Source organism: Gadus chalcogrammus, chromosome 3 (genome assembly GCF_026213295.1).
Source record: "Gadus chalcogrammus isolate NIFS_2021 chromosome 3, NIFS_Gcha_1.0, whole genome shotgun sequence".
Lineage (NCBI taxonomy): Eukaryota > Metazoa > Chordata > Actinopteri > Gadiformes > Gadidae > Gadus > Gadus chalcogrammus.
The window spans coordinates 4,732,348-4,752,782 of NC_079414.1; positions in this window are offsets into that span (position 1 = coordinate 4,732,348).

The following is a 20,435-nucleotide window of genomic DNA, read 5'->3' on the forward strand; positions in this document are numbered from 1 at the left end:
CGGTTTACCTCCCACAAAAGATGTCACAATTGAGTGTGGTAAATGTACTGTAATTGTAAATACAGTAAATACTGTAAGTGTTTTATGAGAAACTGAGAATAACAATTTTCAGTTTTTGTAATGCAAATTACATACAGTAAGTACGTAATATATGATCCAGAAACAAATCACAAACACAACAGTTTTTTTCACTGTGCTTTACTTTTTGGAGATTTTGTCACAGTGCAAGTGTTACACAAAACAGAAAATACATTACAAAGTCAAAAAATGTGTTCTAACAAAAAATGCAATGCACAAAACCTGCACATACTGTATATTACAATAGCCCAACAGTGGCGCAGAATTGGGCTAATCCCTCCTATCCTCCGCATATGACCACCAGGTGTTTTGCATTGCAAAACTTATCCTCTGTGTTTTGTACAGATCATTGTATGTAGTGTTGCTTTTACGTAAAAAAAGTAATTCCATGCCAATTCACCAAGAACTATGGTGCACAGGGGGAAAAAAATCTAAATTACTGTAAAATAAAATAAATAAACTATAAACTAAATATTTTTTCTTATTCAAACATGTAACTTCATTTGTCTGTCCAAATGCAGCATCTTTCCATCTACAGTGATCTAAATTACTGTTAGGTTTTGAACAGAAAGTTCACTGTTTTGAACAGAGTATCTAAACATTGGTAAAATATGCTGTAGTTCCACAGCGTTTTGCCGGTGGTGAACATTGACTGGGGCAGGTATCCATGAAATTTGGAAGAAGGCGTCATTGCCAGCATTTGTATCTTAGCATAGGGGCAAGTAACCACAGTTTGGTTCACATGGTCTACTGGTATGCTCACTGTGTGAAGTGTTTAGGGAATGTGAACATGGTTTAGGTAAATTGCCTAAAACGATAGGAAAAAACTGTAATCACCTGGTGGTATTCAGAATGGAGCTTCTAAAACGCCAAGGGAAGGGAGATATGTTTTGATATGTTGGAAAGTGCGGGTAATCTCCTGTATGTATTTTTCCTCCATCTCAAAGTTGCTGGTTTTTCTCATTGATTAAACTCATTCATTGTGGTTGTACTCATTATTATAATTATGCTATTATTTCAATAGGCTGATAGCAGTTTGAATCAGCTAACTACGACTACGCTTACTTCCAGATGAAATGTAAAAAATGATTAATATAATATTTAAGATACCGCTGCAGGCAATCAGTGTTCAAACTGGAGGAAAGCAAAGTCTTTTGAGTGAAATGAGACAAACAAAGCGCCAACCTATTTATTTAATAGTTATTCATGTCATGATAACATCGGAGAGGGGGAGACAGGTTGAGATCCAAGACTAAATCTGATGTGTCCTGTGCACTAACAGTGACCAAGAGGTTCCTACAGACGTTTGAGAGGATGATTGACTGATTGGCTGGGAGGAGGGAATTAACCCGGCAAGTTGCCCGCTGACTTGTTGCTTCTACTTGCTGCTGACTGAGCACAGCGTCATCAAATAGTCGATTAATACGCCGCTTGTATCGTTTTCAATCACATACATTTCATACATGAGGTGCATTGTAAAAATAAACTTTGGTTAAAAATAATTCTAAAATGTGCCGGAGAGTCATTCTATTCATAGTTTCGCAAGCGAGATACAATGTAGCAACTACGTTATTAAACTAGTGATCAGTTGCAGCCTTGTTGTTGCTATAGAAACTAATTCAGCCATATTCGACCTAACGTTATTAACAGTACAGTATAATTCACAGTAGTTGGAAATGGACGAACTCAAGGTCAATTTGAATCAATTTGGAGTAGGGAAGACATTTGAGGGCGACTATGAAAAAAATAAAAAATAAAGAAAAGACAAGACAAGGCCCAGGGTACCCGTTTCCGAAATCTGACCGATGAGGAGCTGCGTACAATTGAAGACGGGGCCGCTGAATCAAAGACGAAGAAGGCAACTGCCTTTGCTATCAAGGTTTTCACCGAGTGGAAGAGCCACCAGAAGGATAGTCTGACAGTGACAACTGGCCCGGACACCTGCAGCGCTGAAGAACTAAACAAATTGTTTAGACGTTTTTATGCTACAGTTCAAAGCACAGTAGGCAAGCCATACAGTGTGGAAATGATGACCGCATCAGAGCCTCACTGAACTGTCATTTCTCAAGGTTCAATTTAGTGACTTTACCACCAGCAACAGGGTGTTCAAATCCATCATAAAAACCCATAGAAAGAATGGCCAAGACAAGGCGAAACAGCATCCAGACATTACCGAGGCTGACCTGAAATTGCTGCCTGAATCCACAGCTCTCTCCCCGGACACCCCGTTAGGTCTCGTCTCCAAAATTTGGTTTGACCTCCAGCTTTGCTTGGCGAGGCGAGGCAGGGAGGGCACTCGGGAGCTGACTGCTTCCTCATTCGCCATAAAAGTGGATGACGCCGGGGATGAATATGTTAGTTTGTCGTTCAATCCGGAGACGAAGAACCACAAACATCCAAATGACCCAAACAAGGAAAACCTCCGAGGCGCAATATTTGCGGAACCAGGCAACCCCAGATGTTGAGTCCTGAGCTTCAAAAGATATCTTGCCAGACGTCCGCCGGGTGTCACCGCCTTCTACCTCCATCCACTGAAGGACCCCGAACAACATCTCTGGTACTCCACACAGTCGATGGGGAAGAACTACCTGGGGGACATGCTTCCACGATTGTCCAAAGCTGCTAGTCTGACCACCAGATACACCAACCACAGTCTTAGAAGCACGGCTGTCCGTCGTCTGTCTGAGGTCAGGCTAGAGACCAGACAAATCATGTCTGTTACGGGACACAGGTGAGCCTAAGCCTAGGTTATAAATTCATTGTAATAATAACCTGAAGCCTACTGCAAATATACCTTTTGTGTGAATCCAGCCTCAAAAGCTACTGGGCGCCATCCAACAGAGACATAGTTTGGAGTCAGGTGTTGTCGCACCCAAGCAGGCCCCCGCAGCAAGCATGGTCTCTCCCCCCCAAGCTACGCAATCCTCTCAGCCTACCTCGTCCGATTTATCTTTCTCTGACATGAATTTCCCTATGCCCTTCTCTATGTCTAAATTTAATCGATGGGAATGTCCGACTTACAGTTTTTTCCTATCGTTTTCGGTCATGTACCCATACTATGGTCACTTTTCCCTATCACTTAACACAGTGGGCTTTAGAGACACACACCTCTGCATATCTGTTAACCTTTGGTGCAAAATGCACTACAACAACCACACCACAAACAATGCTGCCATAACTTAACACATGTTTCCTCTCAGAACACTATGACCTAAAAAACACTAACATCTTGAAGCATTGCCAATTGCATATATAAAATGTTGCTGTGTCCTCCAGTTTGGCATAGATTTCCTGTAGTGTTGCATTGAAAAAAAGAGAAAAAACACAGACAAACACTTCTTTGGACTACAGTAATAAAGTTTGTAATATTACAGTATGACAATCCAAGCCAAGTATCTGCTGACAGTGTTCATATGTCAGTTTACCTCCCACAAAAGATGTCACAATTGAGTGTGGTAAATGTACTGTAATTGTAAATACAGTAAATACTGTAAGTGTTTTATGAGAAACTGAGAATAACAATTTTCAGTTTTTGTAATGCAAATTACATACAGTAAGTACGTAATATATGATCCAGAAACAAATCACAAACACAACAGTTTTTTTCACTGTGCTTTACTTTTTGGAGATTTAGCTGAAATGACCACCAGGTGTTTTGCATTGCAAAACTTATCCTCTGTGTTTTGTACAGATCATTGTATGTAGTGTTGCTTTTACGTAAAAAAAGTAATTCCATGCCAATTCACCAAGAACTATGGTGCACAGGGGGAAAAAAATCTAAATTACTGTAAAATAAAATAAATAAACTATAAACTAAATATTTTTTCTTATTCAAACATGTAACTTCATTTGTCTGTCCAAATGCAGCATCTTTCCATCTACAGTGATCTAAATTACTGTTAGGTTTTGAACAGAAAGTTCACTGTTTTGAACAGAGTATCTAAACATTGGTAAAATATGCTGTAGTTCCACAGCGTTTTGCCGGTAGTGAACATTGACTGGGGCAGGTATCCATGAAATTTGGAAGAAGGCGTCATTGCCAGCATTTGTATCTTAGCATAGGGGCAAGTAACCACGGTTTGGTTCACATGGTCTACTGGTATGCTCACTGTGTGAAGTGTTTAGGGAATGTGAACATGGTTTAGGTAAATTGCCTAAAACGATAGGAAAAAACTGTAATACACATAAATGATTGCATGAAACGCAATAATTTTGTTATACATTTATTGTAAATAAAAGTTATTTGGAATGAGGAATGCATGTTTGATCAATCGTTATTAAAGCTGACTTGATAGGAATGTAGCAACTACATTATTAAACTAGTGATCCGATGCAGCCTTTAGTGGTTGCTATAGAAACAAATTAACTACAGCTGAGCTAACATTATTCACCGTAGTTCTAAAGTTTAAAGTATTTGAATTGTTTTATTATGTTGGCAAGCAAGAAGTAGAATAAACGGGATAATCAACTCAAGGCAGGGCAATAAACAGTTTGATATGCCCGGCTCGCGGAAGGTAAGCCGTCCACGAGCCTGGCATATCAAACAGTTTATTGCCCTGCTTTGAGGTGATTATCCCTTACTTCTTAGTTAGTTATTAGTTTATACATTGTTGCAATTATGCAATATTTCAAGAATTTTTATTAAAGGAAATCAAACTGATATGGGCAATAGATTTTAAAGGGAAAAAACATGAAATATCCTAGTATATCAGATTCACAGAGAGATGAGAATATGTATTTAATGATCTTAATATATTAGTATACCGAGATAAATCTGAAAACCAGCTAAGACCCACCAAATCCTTCAAAGGTCTTCTGAATCTCCCTCAACCTTCGCAAATCGTGGTTAACAAATAAATAAGCATATTGGAATTACCAAAAACGGGAATACAATGCGCTATAACTCAAACCAAAGCATATCACCCACAATTAAACTAGCATGCAGCAACAAAACAAAATATCTCCCAGCTATGATGTCTCCGATAGCAGACGGTAACAATGGCTCCATCGGTGTCACCCAGCCCCACATTTTTGCACCACCCGAGGTGCTATAAGGAGGTGTGCGACAGTGGCTTAGCCACGGTGGAACAGCTGGGTTTAACCGTTTCACAAAATGTGTCCTTGGGGATCTACATACCGATAAATAACCCCAGAGATATGCAGAATGAAATATGGAAGGGTGGCTGGATCCCGGGCTAGGGGTATTCAAGGTATTAATAAAAACACACTGACTCATGATAGCATGCTTCAAGCGCTAGCTTGTGGCTTGCCGACATCCCTTTGAGATCATGCTTCATGCGTGTTTTGGGATGAATATATGCTGAAATATTATATTACAATAAACATACAATTAACATGCATGTGAACAAACGACAATATCAGCGAATATCAGTGTCTGGTCATTGGTCAGTTGCTCGGCCACATAGACATATTGGTAAATAGACTCCATCCAGATCTAAACCTTCTGGTAGGAATAGAATGAAATGATGGACAGAAATTACCTGGTATTGCACTTTCTGGTATTGTATTGAACTTTCCTACACTACAGTTTTTTCCTATCGTTTTAGGCAATTTACCTAAACCATGTTCACATTCCCTAAACACTTCACACAGTGAGCATACCAGTAGACCATGTGAACCAAACCGTGGTTACTTGCCCCTATGCTAAGATACAAATGCTGGCAATGACGCCTTCTTCCAAATTTCATGGATACCTGCCCCAGTCAATGTTCACTACCGGCAAAACGCTGTGGAACTACAGCATATTTTACCAATGTTTAGATACTCTGTTCAAAACAGTGAACTTTCTGTTCAAAACCTAACAGTAATTTAGATCACTGTAGATGGAAAGATGCTGCATTTGGACAGACAATTGAAGTTACATGTTTGAATAAGAAAAAATATTTAGTTTATAGTTTATTTATTTTATTTTACAGTAATTTAGATTTTTTTCCCCCTGTGCACCATAGTTCTTGGTGAATTGGCATGGAATTACTTTTTTTTACGTAAAAGCAACACTACATACAATGATCTGTACAAAACACAGAGGATAAGTTTTGCAATGCAAAACACCTGGTGGTCATTTCAGCTAAAGACCTACTCAGCTAAAGACCTACTCAGGTGTTTTACATGTAATTTGTGCCTCGTTGAAAAAGGGCCTTCTTTGGCATTTGCTTTGGACTTCTTTACGTAGTTGGTATAGGAAAATGGATGCAGCAAGAGCAAGAGCAAGAGCAAGAGCAAGAGGCAGAGGCAGAGGCAGAGGAAGAGGCAGAGGAAGAGGAAGAGGTAGAGGAAGAGGAAGAGGTGGAGGTGAAGGTGAAGGTGAAGGTGGAGGTGGAGGTGGAGGTGGAGGTGAAGGTGGAGTAGGAGGAAGAGGCAGAGGCAGAGGAAGAGGAAGAGGAAGAGGTGGAGGTGAAGGTGAAGGTGGAGGTGGAGGTGAAGGTGGAGTAGGAGGAAGAGGAAGAGGTAGAGGAAGAGGAAGAGGTAGAGGAAGAGGGAGAGGGAGAGGGAGAGGAGCAGCAGCAGCAAGGACAGTTGTATCTGATGAAATCAGAGCAACTGTCATGTAATCAATCATGGTCTGTCCATGAGGGAAGCTGGTCTGAGGGTTCAGCCGAACTTGCCAAGATCAACGGTGGCATCAATCGTGAGGGTTTTCACACAAACTAACAGGTACTATACAGTATTTACTGTATTTAGAATTACAGTACATTTACCACACTCAATTGTGACATCTTTTGTGGGAGGTAAACCGACATATGAACACTGTCAGCAGATACTTGGCTTGGATTGTCATACTGTAATATTACAAACTTTATTACTGTAGTCCAAAGAAGTGTTTGTCTGTGTTTTTTCTCTTTTTTTCAATGCAACACTACAGGAAATCTATGCCAAACTGGAGGACACAGCAACATTTTATATATGCAATTGGCAATGCTTCAAGATGTTAGTGTTTTTTAGGTCATAGTGTTCTGAGAGGAAACATGTGTTAAGTTATGGCAGCATTGTTTGTGGTGTGGTTGTTGTATTGCATTTTGCACCAAAGGTTAACAGATATGCAGAGGTGTGTGTCTCTAAAGCCCACTGTGTTAAGTGATAGGGAAAAGTGACCATAGTATGGGTACATGACCGAAAACGATAGGAAAAAACTGTAAGTAACATGATCAGAAGTAAATAAGGCTCTGTTGTCCATCATCTGTGGTTGGCGGTCCCTTTAGCCTCCTCCTCCTTCCCCCACAGTTCAGGGATGGAGCTTTATGGACGCATTGCTGAATTAAAGGACACATTACAGTGGCTTTTGTGTGGACAAACTTGTTCTCAAAGAAAATACCCGGTCATTCCAATGCTATTTGTATGCTGACAATGATCCGTAGTTTTGATGGAAGGAAAAGATAATCAGCACAAAGAAACAGACAAAACCCATTGTTATTGGCTTCCTCAAGGATATGTCTTTTGACTAGTAGTAACTTGTCATTGTGTAGGCACATAAAGGACCCTGTATGTTTGCCAAAGGCAGAGGGTGGGCTACTGTTTGTGTGGGTGGGTGTGTGTGTGTGTCTGCATGGGCGTCTGGAGGGGTTGTGTGAAGAAAGGAAAACGCTGGAGAGATGTGACCTTTCTGTTGATTTTTAATTCATGTGAATTTAATTTAAGTTGTCAACAATTCTATTAAAAAAATATATATATATATAACAAAGTACTCAACTGCCGTGGCTGCTACCAGATCGGCTGTTTGGTTTGAGACTGGAACTGATCTGAAACCATGTCACCAAGCACTGCTTAGACATGGCATGGAACTGTCCAGGCTGATGAGGTGCTGAATTGGTGTGGGTCAGGTGTACAGGGGAGGGCGCTTGCTGTAGTACTGGATTCCCAGGTTTGAATGGTGCAGTTCGGGGGCTCAGGTCAAAAGATGCTTGGCTATCGGTGATCCGGAATTGATCACAGCTTTGGTTAAAACTGCAGCTCCTCAGAGCTTAAAATTGATTTTCTTGAGGGCTGCTTTTAATGACCACACCATCCTGTTCTTTCCTAACTGAACTTTCACTGCATATTAATTCTGGATGCAGCAAAAAACTCCTTCAGTTATTTAAAGCTTTGGAAGTTTTACGTTATACCTGATATATATGCATATTTGTCTTTTTGGAACAACATTTCTATGTAAAATACATCTTGCTAACTGGAGTTGCTCACCCAGGTCAACTCTAAGCTCCCAGTCTTGTGCTGTTGGTAGGAGGCCGGAGTGGCGGATCCTGGAAGCTGCTAGTGGCCTATGAACAGCTCTGATGAAAGCGGTTTTCTTCACTGGGTGGAAGCACCTGCAGTGGTCAATTCAACTGCATGTGGTTCAGCGATGACCTTGAAGGCTTTGTCATGACGCTGAAGGTAGCTCCCCTCCCCAAGCTGGGAGTATGCCCCAGAGTCCCAGTCCTTAGGCTGGTGACATGACCTGTCCCCACATGTGCAAGTTGGACGTGCTCAGTAGAAGGTCATACCCAACCTAGATGGAGATCGCTTTCCAAAGCTCAGCCCATGACAACTTTCCCCATCTCCGCTTTGCTCCCATCTTGTCCAGGCTGCTGGTGCACCTCCTCCAAGATCATGCCCATCCTATCCTTCCCACTAATCTTGTTGCAGGGTGGTATTTGTGCTATTTATACGGCCAGGCCTTTCACTCCTCACCCTGCCAACCAGATTGCCTCGAACCCTGACCGGTCTTGACCTTGATTGTAGGACCTTTTTCATTCAGGCTTCTGATCGGGATCTTCAGCATGTTTTCCTTCTCGTGCCCGGCAATGTTGCTGCGGCTTTTAGTGAGACGCAACCACTGCCTGAGGAAACTGCAGATCCTCCTCTGGCAACCCTTGACCTAAGAGACTTTGTAGAACAATAGGGGCCAGAGGATCTTGATTGATTGCTCAGATAGATGCCATGTCCCTCAAGCTTCGAAGGTGATTGCTGCCATCAGTGAGGTGGTACACGACCCTCTTATATCTGCAGAAGATTCTTTTTTTCTGTTGATAGATCTGACACAAGTTCTAAGCAAGACCTAGTAACCGGGCACGTGAACAGCACCATGCTAAAATTGCTTTGAGTTCAATGCTTTGTGATCTACCTTCATGTCAACTTCAATCTCAAGCTCTATAGTTTTAGGCTGTCACTGGAGATGGGCTGCTGCAATGGTCCAGTCGTCAGCTCACTGTCCGTACGGCGTTCCCTTTTGATGCTACTCGCATGACTCCGCTCACTGCTGCAGTGCAGCCATCATTTAGGGTCGGCTTAGCTCAGGAGGTAGAGCAGTTGTCCGAAAGGTTGCTAGTTCGATCCCCAGCTCCTCCTAGCTGAGTGTTGATGTGTCCCTGAGCAAGACACTTAACCCTAACTGCTCCTGACGAACTGGCTGTTGACTCTGCCGAAAATGTGTGCATTAACCGATGTAAGTCGCTTTGGATAAAAGCGTCTGCTAAATGCCCTAATTCTAATTGTAAATATTTAACTTTGAATCTTCTGGAGAGGATCCAGCTTGATACAACCTTCTTAGTAATTTGTCCCCCTTTTCATTCATTCAGCATTTCTTCTTCTCCTTATATTAATGTCACTGTGTGTTGTTGTCCAGAGTGCAGGACGTCATCATGACAGCGTTTCACTTCCAGTTTGTTAAAATGGTCTTGGTTCTATTATATGTATTGATGTCTCTCTGTAGGACCTTTATTTTTGAAGTCTCCTGCCGACCCTCAGCAATCCGTGATTGTCTCGGAATGTATGCAGGTTAGGTATTTTGGTATGGTGGACAATGCTTTGTCGGGATTTTAGTTGTTTATCTCCTTAGAAAAGCATTTTGCTTGGGGGACTAAAATCCAGTATATCTCTGCATTCTCTATTTATTCTGTGGATAGCCCACTGGTTTTCCTTTCCTGACTGTTTCGTATATTATGTATGAATCTGTTCATCCAAGCGGTGACTCTGAGTATTCAGTAGTCATTTGTTATTGTATTATCTTTCCTCTAAAAAGGCATTCTCTGAATTGGATTCTAAACTTGTTTTCACTAGCCACTCCAGCCCATGCCTCCACAGTGCGTTACTTCTCAATGTGGGAGTAACCCTCAAGTGCCCATGTCTGCTGGAGTGCCATAGCTTCTACAGCACTTCCAGTTTTCAGGGTCAGTGAGACTCTCTATCTCCGCCACTCTACTCACATCCAACGGTTTGAACTGTTTTGGGGAACTCCTCGCTCCTCCCACGTCTCCTGAAACAGGCACTCAACTCAAACTGTGAACAGGGATCCAAAAGGGTCAAACAATCTATGGGCAATCCACTCTTGGTATTATTTATATCTCTTAATATGTCAATCGGACTGCTTAGATCCAACATGAATTCATCACATTCTATTTTCCATGTTATCCAATATCGTTTAATGTAGTGTTTTTAGTTTCTCTCATTTCTTTTGATTTTTTCATCCATTTTCCCTGAAGTTGAGTTAAATTACAGATGTTTGGATAGATGTCTTCATACGGAGGTGATGTTGGGTAGTAGCTGCTAATAGGAAGAGACTCGAGAATCCACTCCATTGAATCTTGTCATGCGTTGAGTGCATAAAGGAACATCTTCATTTATTTTTGGCATGTCTTTGGTCCAGAGGAATCTAAGTGCGTCTCTGTCTCTTGGGTCGACATAAATCTGGACAATGCTTTGGATTTGTCTGACATTTATGCTACCTTTTGCTTTCTAGCTTATAGCTTATTATATGCCTAACACGTCTGGCTCCAGGTTTGGCTCCTTAAGTGAAACTGTAATGAAGTGAGTTTCTGTCTACTGTGTGAAGACGCACCTCACACTATTCACACCTTATCTTTCTTCTTTCATCACGACATGATGCAGCAAATGGTACCCAGGGTTCTCTGTGCTCTGGCTACCTACGTACATAATCGACTTTATCTAGGTTTGTTGTCTATCACCTCACTTATACCTGTCAGAGACGGATACATTTGATTAAAACTATCTGGTCAGCAGACTGAACCTGGTATCGGCTGTCTTATCGTTGTATGGGAGATGAGTCACCCTTTGGTCGGGACAGGGTATTCAGACCACGTATTCGCCTCCAATGTCCTTCACTGTCTCATTGAAGAATCACTTCTTCTTCCTCTGCTTTTACCCTCTTTTCCGCTTCCTGTAAGGATTTGAGTTCCCAGAAAAGTGTAGCTGTCAGGGAGCATTTTTTTCTATAATGCTTTACTCCCTTCTGGGGTGTCACTGGGCTCCCATTGAGTCGTACGCTGACCCTTGGATTAGCCACCTGAAGGGGCTGTAGAAATGAACAAGACTGCCGTGGAGCCTTCTATTTTCCTGCTGACTACCTCCCTGTAGTAATCTGTGTATTCGCTTTATCTTTATTCTCCATTATGCTTACTGGTGTGTGACATTTCTTTATCTTCAAACTCTTTGTGTAGCTGATCTCCAACCATCGACGTTATGGAACCACATACATGGGCCTTTTTTAGCTTATCTAGTCCATGTTCTCACGGTTTCTAACATTATCCGCCTAGCACACAAACACAAACATGTTAATTTTCTTGAATTCTCGGTTCCAAATGTGGGCACGGCAAGTGTTTTATTTTCCGTTAAATGCAGGAGATAAATCGACATACAACTAGTTTGATGAGCACTGACAAGTACCAATGGGTTACCTATATCCTACCCTTTTAACTTGCTGACTGGGGTTACTAGCATGGTCCGAGCGTCCGGCTGGGCGTGGGCTCGGTATACTGGGCTGACTTGGTCACTTTGGAGACAGATGGTTTGTGGTGTTTCCTGCCACAGCTCTAACACATCACTCCTTGTGTTGAACGTGTCCTTGCCTTGTCCGCTGTTTGACAATTGAGATGACGTCCTTGTCGCTGACTATTATTCTTCCCTCCTCTGTTGTGTCCAGAGCAGCTGGAGCTGCGCTGTTCATATAGCTTGTTCAGGTGTGTTGTTATCACTGAATCTTCACTCTCAAATCAGTTCGTAATGCAGTTTTTTGCCATATCATACATATCATCACCTGCTATCACTGTGGCTGCTAGGGCTGGGCGATATGGACAAAATCTTATATCACGATATGAGTAATTTTATATCACGATATGGATATATATCACGATATGGTATTTTTGAAGTAAATTAAAATAATAAATGGCTTAAAATAACCATAATTCACATTTGATCAGTTTTTTCTTTTATTTTGAACTTGAATTTCCATGCTTACAAAGGAGTAAGTAACGAACAATCTGTCATTGACTGCAGTGTCATATAGTGCAAACATCTTGTAAACATTGAACAGTTTTTTCAATACAAATAACATTTTTTTTTAAAGGTGTGCTTCACACCTGCCTGGCTGTCAGTCAGTGCAGTGTAATATAAAATAAAAATCACAGCATCACACAAATATTTTAAATACTAATTATACACTTATAAAATAAAGTTATGTGCTGTGCAAATAGCTGGTGGTAAAAATAGAACTGTTTCTTCAATACAAATTAGATTTTTTTTCAAATTAACAGGTGAGTCTCGCACCTGCCTTGCTTCAGTCAGTGCAGTGCAATATAATTATTATTATTATTATTTTATTTTTTTTCTCTCTCGGTATAAACGATATAGCCAAATCTCTCCCGGTAGACACTTTCATATCGTCCACGGTATGATATCGTCATATCGCCCAGCCCTAGTGGCTGCTGTGGCACTCAGATGCAAGATCCGAATTGAGATCGATCAATGTATCAGTCTTACTAAAATGTTCTTATGTAATGCCATGTCATACAGACTGAAGTATGTTTGCCAGGCGCTGATGTTGCCATGTTGAGTTTATGATCAGTTTTGATTGTTTTTCTCTTTATGCTTTTTCTCATTCTGGTTTCACGCACATGCACACATTCATCTTCTTTGTCCTTTCTGCAGTTTATGGATGTATTTTCATACAACATAACACATTCTTTACAGACAGCAGATTAAAAAATTATTCTACTTTTCCAATGTTTCCTCACCCAAAACGCTATCAATCTTCGTCGGTAGCTTGGTGATGGAAGCTCTTATCGTACCACTTATCTTTGGAAGTTTTCCGTTCATCCATGGTCCTCCCGTTCCTTTGTTTCAATATTCAAGTCGACGATCAACTCCAATCTTTGTTTATCCTTTGCCGGATGCTCGGGTTTTTCCGCATAAATCTGTGGTGTGGATTGCGAAGAAGAAACTGGAGAGATGTGGCTTTTCTTTAATTGTAACTTCTGTTGTTCCAAAAAAAAGGTAATTAAGAATGTTGATTCATGTGGTCCAATGTGGCGAGCGGCTACCGAACTGACGGGGTAGACTTGGACTGGAACTGATGTGGAGATGTCATCAGAACCCCGCTGTGCAGACCCAGCAGGGGAGCGTCCACACTGACATAGTGTTGGCTCGTTCGTTCGCGAACCGGTTCGAATGAACGAGTCTTTAGGACAAACAAACCGAACCGGTTAGTTTCTCTCGTTCACCATTCGATCCCCGGGAACTCGACTGAACTGGGAGGAGTCGTTCGCGAATCGTTTGTTCATTCAGCCTGGTTTCCGGTAGCGGTAAATCGCATCATGGAATGGACGCCATTGCACGGTTCTCAGCTGAATCAGTCAGACTCAGTGGAGTTAATGCTACCGGAAACTCGACTGAACGAACGAATGAACGAACGATTCGCGAACGACTCCTCTTGGCGAACTGAATCACGCGAACTGGGTCACGGAAACGAATCATTAAATCCACCACTACACTGACATAGCGCTGGGCTGCTGGTGTGCAGGGGGACAGGTGGGGGCGCTGTCCTTTCTGTCAACGAAGAACAAAGAGTTGTTATTTCACCATGGTTTCGTTGTTTGTATTTATTTTCTCCATTTCGATTTTAGTCCTAACAGTATGAGGCTGGGTTTGCCTGAGCGTGTCTCCTCTCCGCGCTACAACAATGGATCAACAGCCTTGACCGAGTCAATTTGCTGTGCTCCTCCGACAATTTATCTGTTCAATTTTGACACACAGGTAATTTGTTCTGACAACTCAGAGATGGGATACAAGAGCTGCTAGATAAACACACACAGACACAAACCTCTGTGTCTTTGCCCATGTCTGTGTATGTGTGCATGTTTGTGAGGGGGAGAGAGGGAGGCAGCAGAGTTTTATCATCGAGACAAGAGTGATTGTTATTGTGTTTGTGTGTGTTTGTATGTGTGTGTGGCTACTTTTAGGCTGTAAGTGTGCTGTATTGATGTTTTTATCCTACAAGACTTATTAATTTTCAAATATTGGACACTTCTCAAATGCTGGACACACAATAACATAAATATTAGGATCCACCAATAAATTGGCAACCAATGAACATATCAGAATCAGTATAACTTATGAAACTTGATCTTGACCAAGAAATTCTAGACTAGCATCCCTGTTTTACCTCGAGATAATAGTCTGGGACCAGCCCGACATATCAGGAGATGGCCGACGTTGACGCAACTGGTAATGGCCACTTTGGAGATTTCTACAATAACTAAATCAATATAATAATATTCATGCTGTCTTGGGATTTGTTTATTTGCACTGTAACACAAGCAGTAACGCCCATCATCTCAGGTTACTTTGAAAATATAGCACCTCAAAATACATCATTGGGAAGGCAGAATATGACTGCCGTGAGCTCTATCCAATCGGCTGCGCATGTCTGCTGACGCCCCTCAACCAGCCGACTGCGGGCCTTCCAGACCTAATGAGCAGAGCGGAGATGGTCTCGCTGTGCGAGGCTAGGAGGCAGCGGCCTCGGTTTGAACTAAAGCACGTCCGTTGTGAGATTCTTGCAACTCAAAGACCTAGCCGAGTTGTGTCTTGTAGAGACTAGAGGCCAAGAGGGTAAATATACCATTCAACAACCCACACGCCGCTGAGTGGGCTAACGTTAAGGGCCCGTCGGATTCCACCCATAAATGCACTTGCAGGAGGATCCGAGGGAAGGCTATAATCCCTTATTAATTCCAATAAAAAAAATCCACTTAGTAGGGGGGGGGGGGAAGCACAATTGTTTTGTACACTCAGGTATTGTTGTCTTAAGGTTTTAATTACACATCCAGGGCTGGATAGACTTGAGACTCAACACTGCCTTCTGCAGCCTAGCTGGCATTTGATGTAATAATTTCAGACATTATCTCCATGCCTCGGTTTTAAACCGGTAGCTCCACCGCCGTGAGGCTTGACTCAACTGGCTGTAGATCCAGCAGGACAGCAGAATGTGAAAACCATGGCTAATGTATATAGTTTGTTTATAATGTATCATGTGTATGAATGTATGCATTACATAGACAGACACATGCGCTCATGAGTAATGTTGGGGTACACACAGTACCCCCAGGACCCTGAATATCAACATCGTATTCCATTGAGGAAAGAAGGCAGAGAGAGGCAGACAGGAATGTAGAGCACACATCTGGTGACTAAACAGGGCCAGGACATATCTAGTCAGCTCACGGACACAGAAATGGCAGGTGACAGATAAACAGGAGAGCTGAGTAAGAATGAGAGCTTAGTCAGGCTTACTGTCAGTCCTACTACTCCAGATAGCAGGTCCAGGATAGACAGTGTCGCAGGGCCACACCAGTGGGATATACGGAACATCTTCACACCACCAGCTCTGCAACTAATCTGACAGGATTAAAACCAATATGCCATTCAAGTCTTTGTCCACTCTTTTGGCATGCAGAATCTTGTGTAAGTGTAAGATGGGGTAGATGTGATCAGGAAGGCTGCTAGACATGGTTTTAATGTAGATGTGATCAAGTTTAAGCTATACTCTTATTAAATATTTTGTTTTACATTTACCGTTATGTACGGAAACGAGACAGATGATGGTGCGTGCATCCTGTTAAAAATGTAATGGTCAGAATCAATATTACTATCATAATCAATTGCCCTGGAAACACATGTATTCCCATTTGCTTCAAAACATGAACAATATATATTTTTAAATTGTCCCTTTGCTTGCTTTCTGATCCTAGTCCTTTTCCTCTTTCCCAGCTTCATAACTTAAACTTTATCTAACCACCTATCTAACGCCATCTATCTATCTTATACATCTATCCATGCTCTATTGACCCATAAATCCACTAGCACTAGCCATCTATATTGTTTCCCATCTCTCAAATATACAACATCAGATTTCCAAAGAAATATGTGGCAATAGGCCTTCACAATTCACTCAGCTCAAGGCGTGGTTCGATTGACAATATTGGGTTCAAAAAGTTTTTTACAAGAGAACAAATTCTTTGCACAGAGATCATATTAGATTCTAACGAGAGAAAGTGCAGCGTTGGCGATCTGCACAGAAAATGAAAAAACTATAGGGAAACATGATAATAATCATGTTATTGGTCATGTTCAATGACCAATAACATGATTCACTTTTGCCCACATTTATGCAACAAATGTACAATGTACACTTCAACACGCACTGCCTTTCTCCAGGAGATTCCCATGTCTAGTTGTGTCTTATTCTTCTATCTTTGTTTCTTTGTTTCCTTCTCCTTACTGTTCATACCCTGCTGGATCCCCTGTGCTCTGCCGTCTTCGTATTGTCTCCAATCAGCATTCTTCCATCTTACCTCTTTCTTTTCCTTTATTTCAATCCCAATATTTTATAATAATGGTTTATGTCATCCTTCCCTCATTGTCTCCCTCGAGATCCAAGCAAATCAAAGGCCACTAAAGGGGTTCTTATGAGTGGTGCTGACTGAGAGTTACAGGGAGAAACAAATAAATCAATAGGGAAACCGACAAGGATACTGAATTCAGACCTGATTTGCCAAAAATACAACACCAGTTATAATAAAAAAGCAAACCCAATAGCAATACTTTAAATGAACCTCAATCAAGGGCAGATATGACAGGAGATTTAGATAGATTTTTCATCTTAATGGTCATGAGTGTGTTTACCCCTGTACACTTAAGTGCTAGAACCATGGCGTGTAAGCTCATTAGCTCGTTAGCATTAGCATTTCTGCATGCTAATGAGTGGAGTGTGCTAGTTTGCCACAGTGTGTAACTGTGTTAGCATGCTACTTTATTACCCTGATAGCATGTGTCCAGAGATGCTCGCATACAAAAAGGATACCATGTGGTCTGAGGTTCACATGCCATCAGTGTGTGCATGACCATCCAGCGCAGGTTGCAAACATATTTCCCTCCCTGGCCATGGCCATGTCTTTTTTAATCAACATCCATACCTGTGATAATTAAACAGTTGAAGATGGACGAATAGATAGATTTTGTTCAATATGCACACCATAGAAGTGCGAGATAAATCTCTGTTTATGATTGCTCTTCATTTTTTGAACACCAAAAAGAGAAGAAGAGCGAGAGAGGAAGACTTTGGGGGACAAAGATGAGGAAGGAGAGGACATTTAGACCAGAGAGGTAGATTTCTTGTTTCAAGGGCAGTGGATGAGAGCGGAGGTAAGGAGAGAAGGGGAGTGGAAACAGGAAGAGAAGGAAATGGAGGGCGAAGCTGTTCAGTGGGAGTTCAGAGAGATTTCTTTAGCTTGACGCTCTCAGTGGGGTGTCTTTGAATGTCCTGACTGTGGCTCCGGTCCTATATACCTTTGAACACACACACACACACACACACACACACACACACACACACACACACACACACACACACACACACACACACACACACACACACACACACACAAACACACACACACACACACACACAACCACACACACCCACATGTGCATGTTGCTGCATACAATGTATACATACACAACATGTAAAATACATAAAGGCTCAAAACACAACACGCAGGTCAAATGTAGTTGTGCAAAGAAAAGAAGAAACATTCTTTGAGAGACAGCTTTGTTTGTTGTGTTTTAATTTAAGTCTTCTGCAAGGACTTTCTTTCTACAATGGTTAGTATCACTGTTATGGTATCAAATATTTTTTTTTAATCTAGCCCTCTGCCAGATGGACAAGCCTTGTCCAGGTTTGAACTTACTGAAGAAAGTTAAATGTTTCTGACTATTTTATGTCTTTATCACCCCTTACAGATATTCGTAGAACATACAATAAGGAGTCGTCACTAGCGATATACAGTGTCAAACTGTAATTTTCAACCCGACAGAATTTATATATCTATGATAAACCCAACTAACTGACATTGGGAACAAGAGTGGTGTGTGCGTGTGTGTGTGCGTTTTTGCGTGTGTGTGTGTGCATGTGTGTACTTGTGTGCTGTGAGACAAGAGGTTTTCAGCAGAGCTCAATGGGCCGATCGAAGAATCACACAGGGAAATGAAGTGATGAAAAGTATTCAGGTGGTATTGAGTTGAAAGGGAGAGCGGCAGAGGAGAGGGAGTTCAAGAGTTGGATGGAGGCAATAAGGTAGGGAAATAACAACACGGCGTAGAAACTGTCTTCATTCTTTGTAATCAATAGGATTTTATCACCAATATTTTACAGCTACAATAGGTTACATCACTAAACAAGAGGAAGATCAAGGATCTCACAACAAACACTGGTTGACCAAGAGAACGACTTGATCAATACATAAATTGTTATAATTGGTTATATACTCATGCCAGAGCAAAGTCCAACACCAGATTGTGTCCTCTGTCTAGTCCCTGCCTGTGTTGTGATCAGGTATAAGCCATGTAGAATAAGTTATCCAAGTTAACGAAGTGGGGCACAATTCTGCATGGTTAATATTCATTTGCATGTATCAGCGGCCTCGTTGATGTACGTTGACGAGGTTGATGCATGAGTCCAGCATGGGACTTGACACTGCTTCAGTAAGAGATTCTGTCCCGACGAGTTCCTATCTGTAGTGAATCTCTCGCACAACCGTTGCCATCTATGTAGATAGTTAAAAGATTCTAAATAGGGCTGATGTGTAATATATGTGTAACTATTGGATACATGTCCAATATAGTCATGCCTCAATCTTTTTAAATTGCTTGTCCAATTAAGGTAGCGGTGGCAACTGCAGGCCAGCAGAGCTACTTGAAAAAGCCTTTCTCTAGCAACTTCCTCCTATCAACTTCCTCCAGGTCCTCCTGCAAGCCCCCTAGGCGGTCGTTGGCCAGTGAGGCGATGTGTTCACTCAAGGATCCACCCAGGGGCCTCTGTCCAGTTAGACACCGGACCAATCTCAGATCGGCCCCCTCAATGCAGGTGGCGCTGCTTTAAAGAAGAGTGTGTGGAGGAAGAGCCATTTCCATGGTGCCGGTGGGTGGATATAGGTTATTGGTCGAGCTGAAGCTTTGCTTGGACTCATTCTCGGTCAATCTCAGTCAATCTGGGATGCCATTCTGTGAGCTTGGATCACCAGACTTAGCCCAAGTTGAAGAGCACTTCCTCAAATGGAGGTAGTCCCTTATCTTTTCATGTTGAGTCTAGCAGGTTAAAACAGGCGCAAACCAGATGCTTGTATGTTATCCCCCCCCCCCCCCCATCCCCGACCTGGTTCCAGGGATAGTTCCCGGGACTCTGATCTGGACGGGGGTAAACATATTTTTCTTCATATCCCCTATGTCTCCCTTTTGGAGTGTTTGTTTGTGTTTTCAGCTCCTAGAACAAGGGGCCTTAGGGGAAGCCAGCAGCAACCGATAGCTCCCGACGACAGCATTGACGATCATCTCCTTCAGACACAGGCGTCAGCTTAGCCATACTGAAGACATGCCCATACAATGATACTATTTAAGGGCTGGGAATTAACATTAACATTAACAACAACAAAAACAACCAACTGTTTAAGACTGCGAGTAGAATCCCACTTTGTGCTGGCTATCGGGGTGTGTATGTGTTCAAGAGGCAGGTAGGACCAGAACGGAGATGGTTTTATTTCTCATTTGATCATTAATATTATTTGATGTCTGACTGTAAAACTCTGGATGGTGAGAGACTACACACTTAACATGTTCCTGTTCCGTGTGTGGTTGGAACTCTCTGACACAAAAGGCCCCGCTCTCTAACAGAGTAATGAGCAGCCCTTATTACTGACACTTTACTTTACACTTTACCAAATCTCCCTAAACTGGCACATTGAAACTTGATGTTAATTCAAACAAAGGGTGGAGGACCGGTCCGAGGCCGCTGGAAGCAGCTGACTGTGGTTGGAGCCCGTGCGTTAATGGGCATTAATATTCAGATCATTATCATGCAGTGCCTACCCAGCATTTGTTAATTGTGTTCAATGAATGTGTTTTTTTTAACGATGACATTTTGTCTGGCATTGTTGTATATTATTTAAACAACAATAATGATAACAAATAAATAAAAAGGCCCATTGTAATTACAAAGATCAGACAACTGGACACAA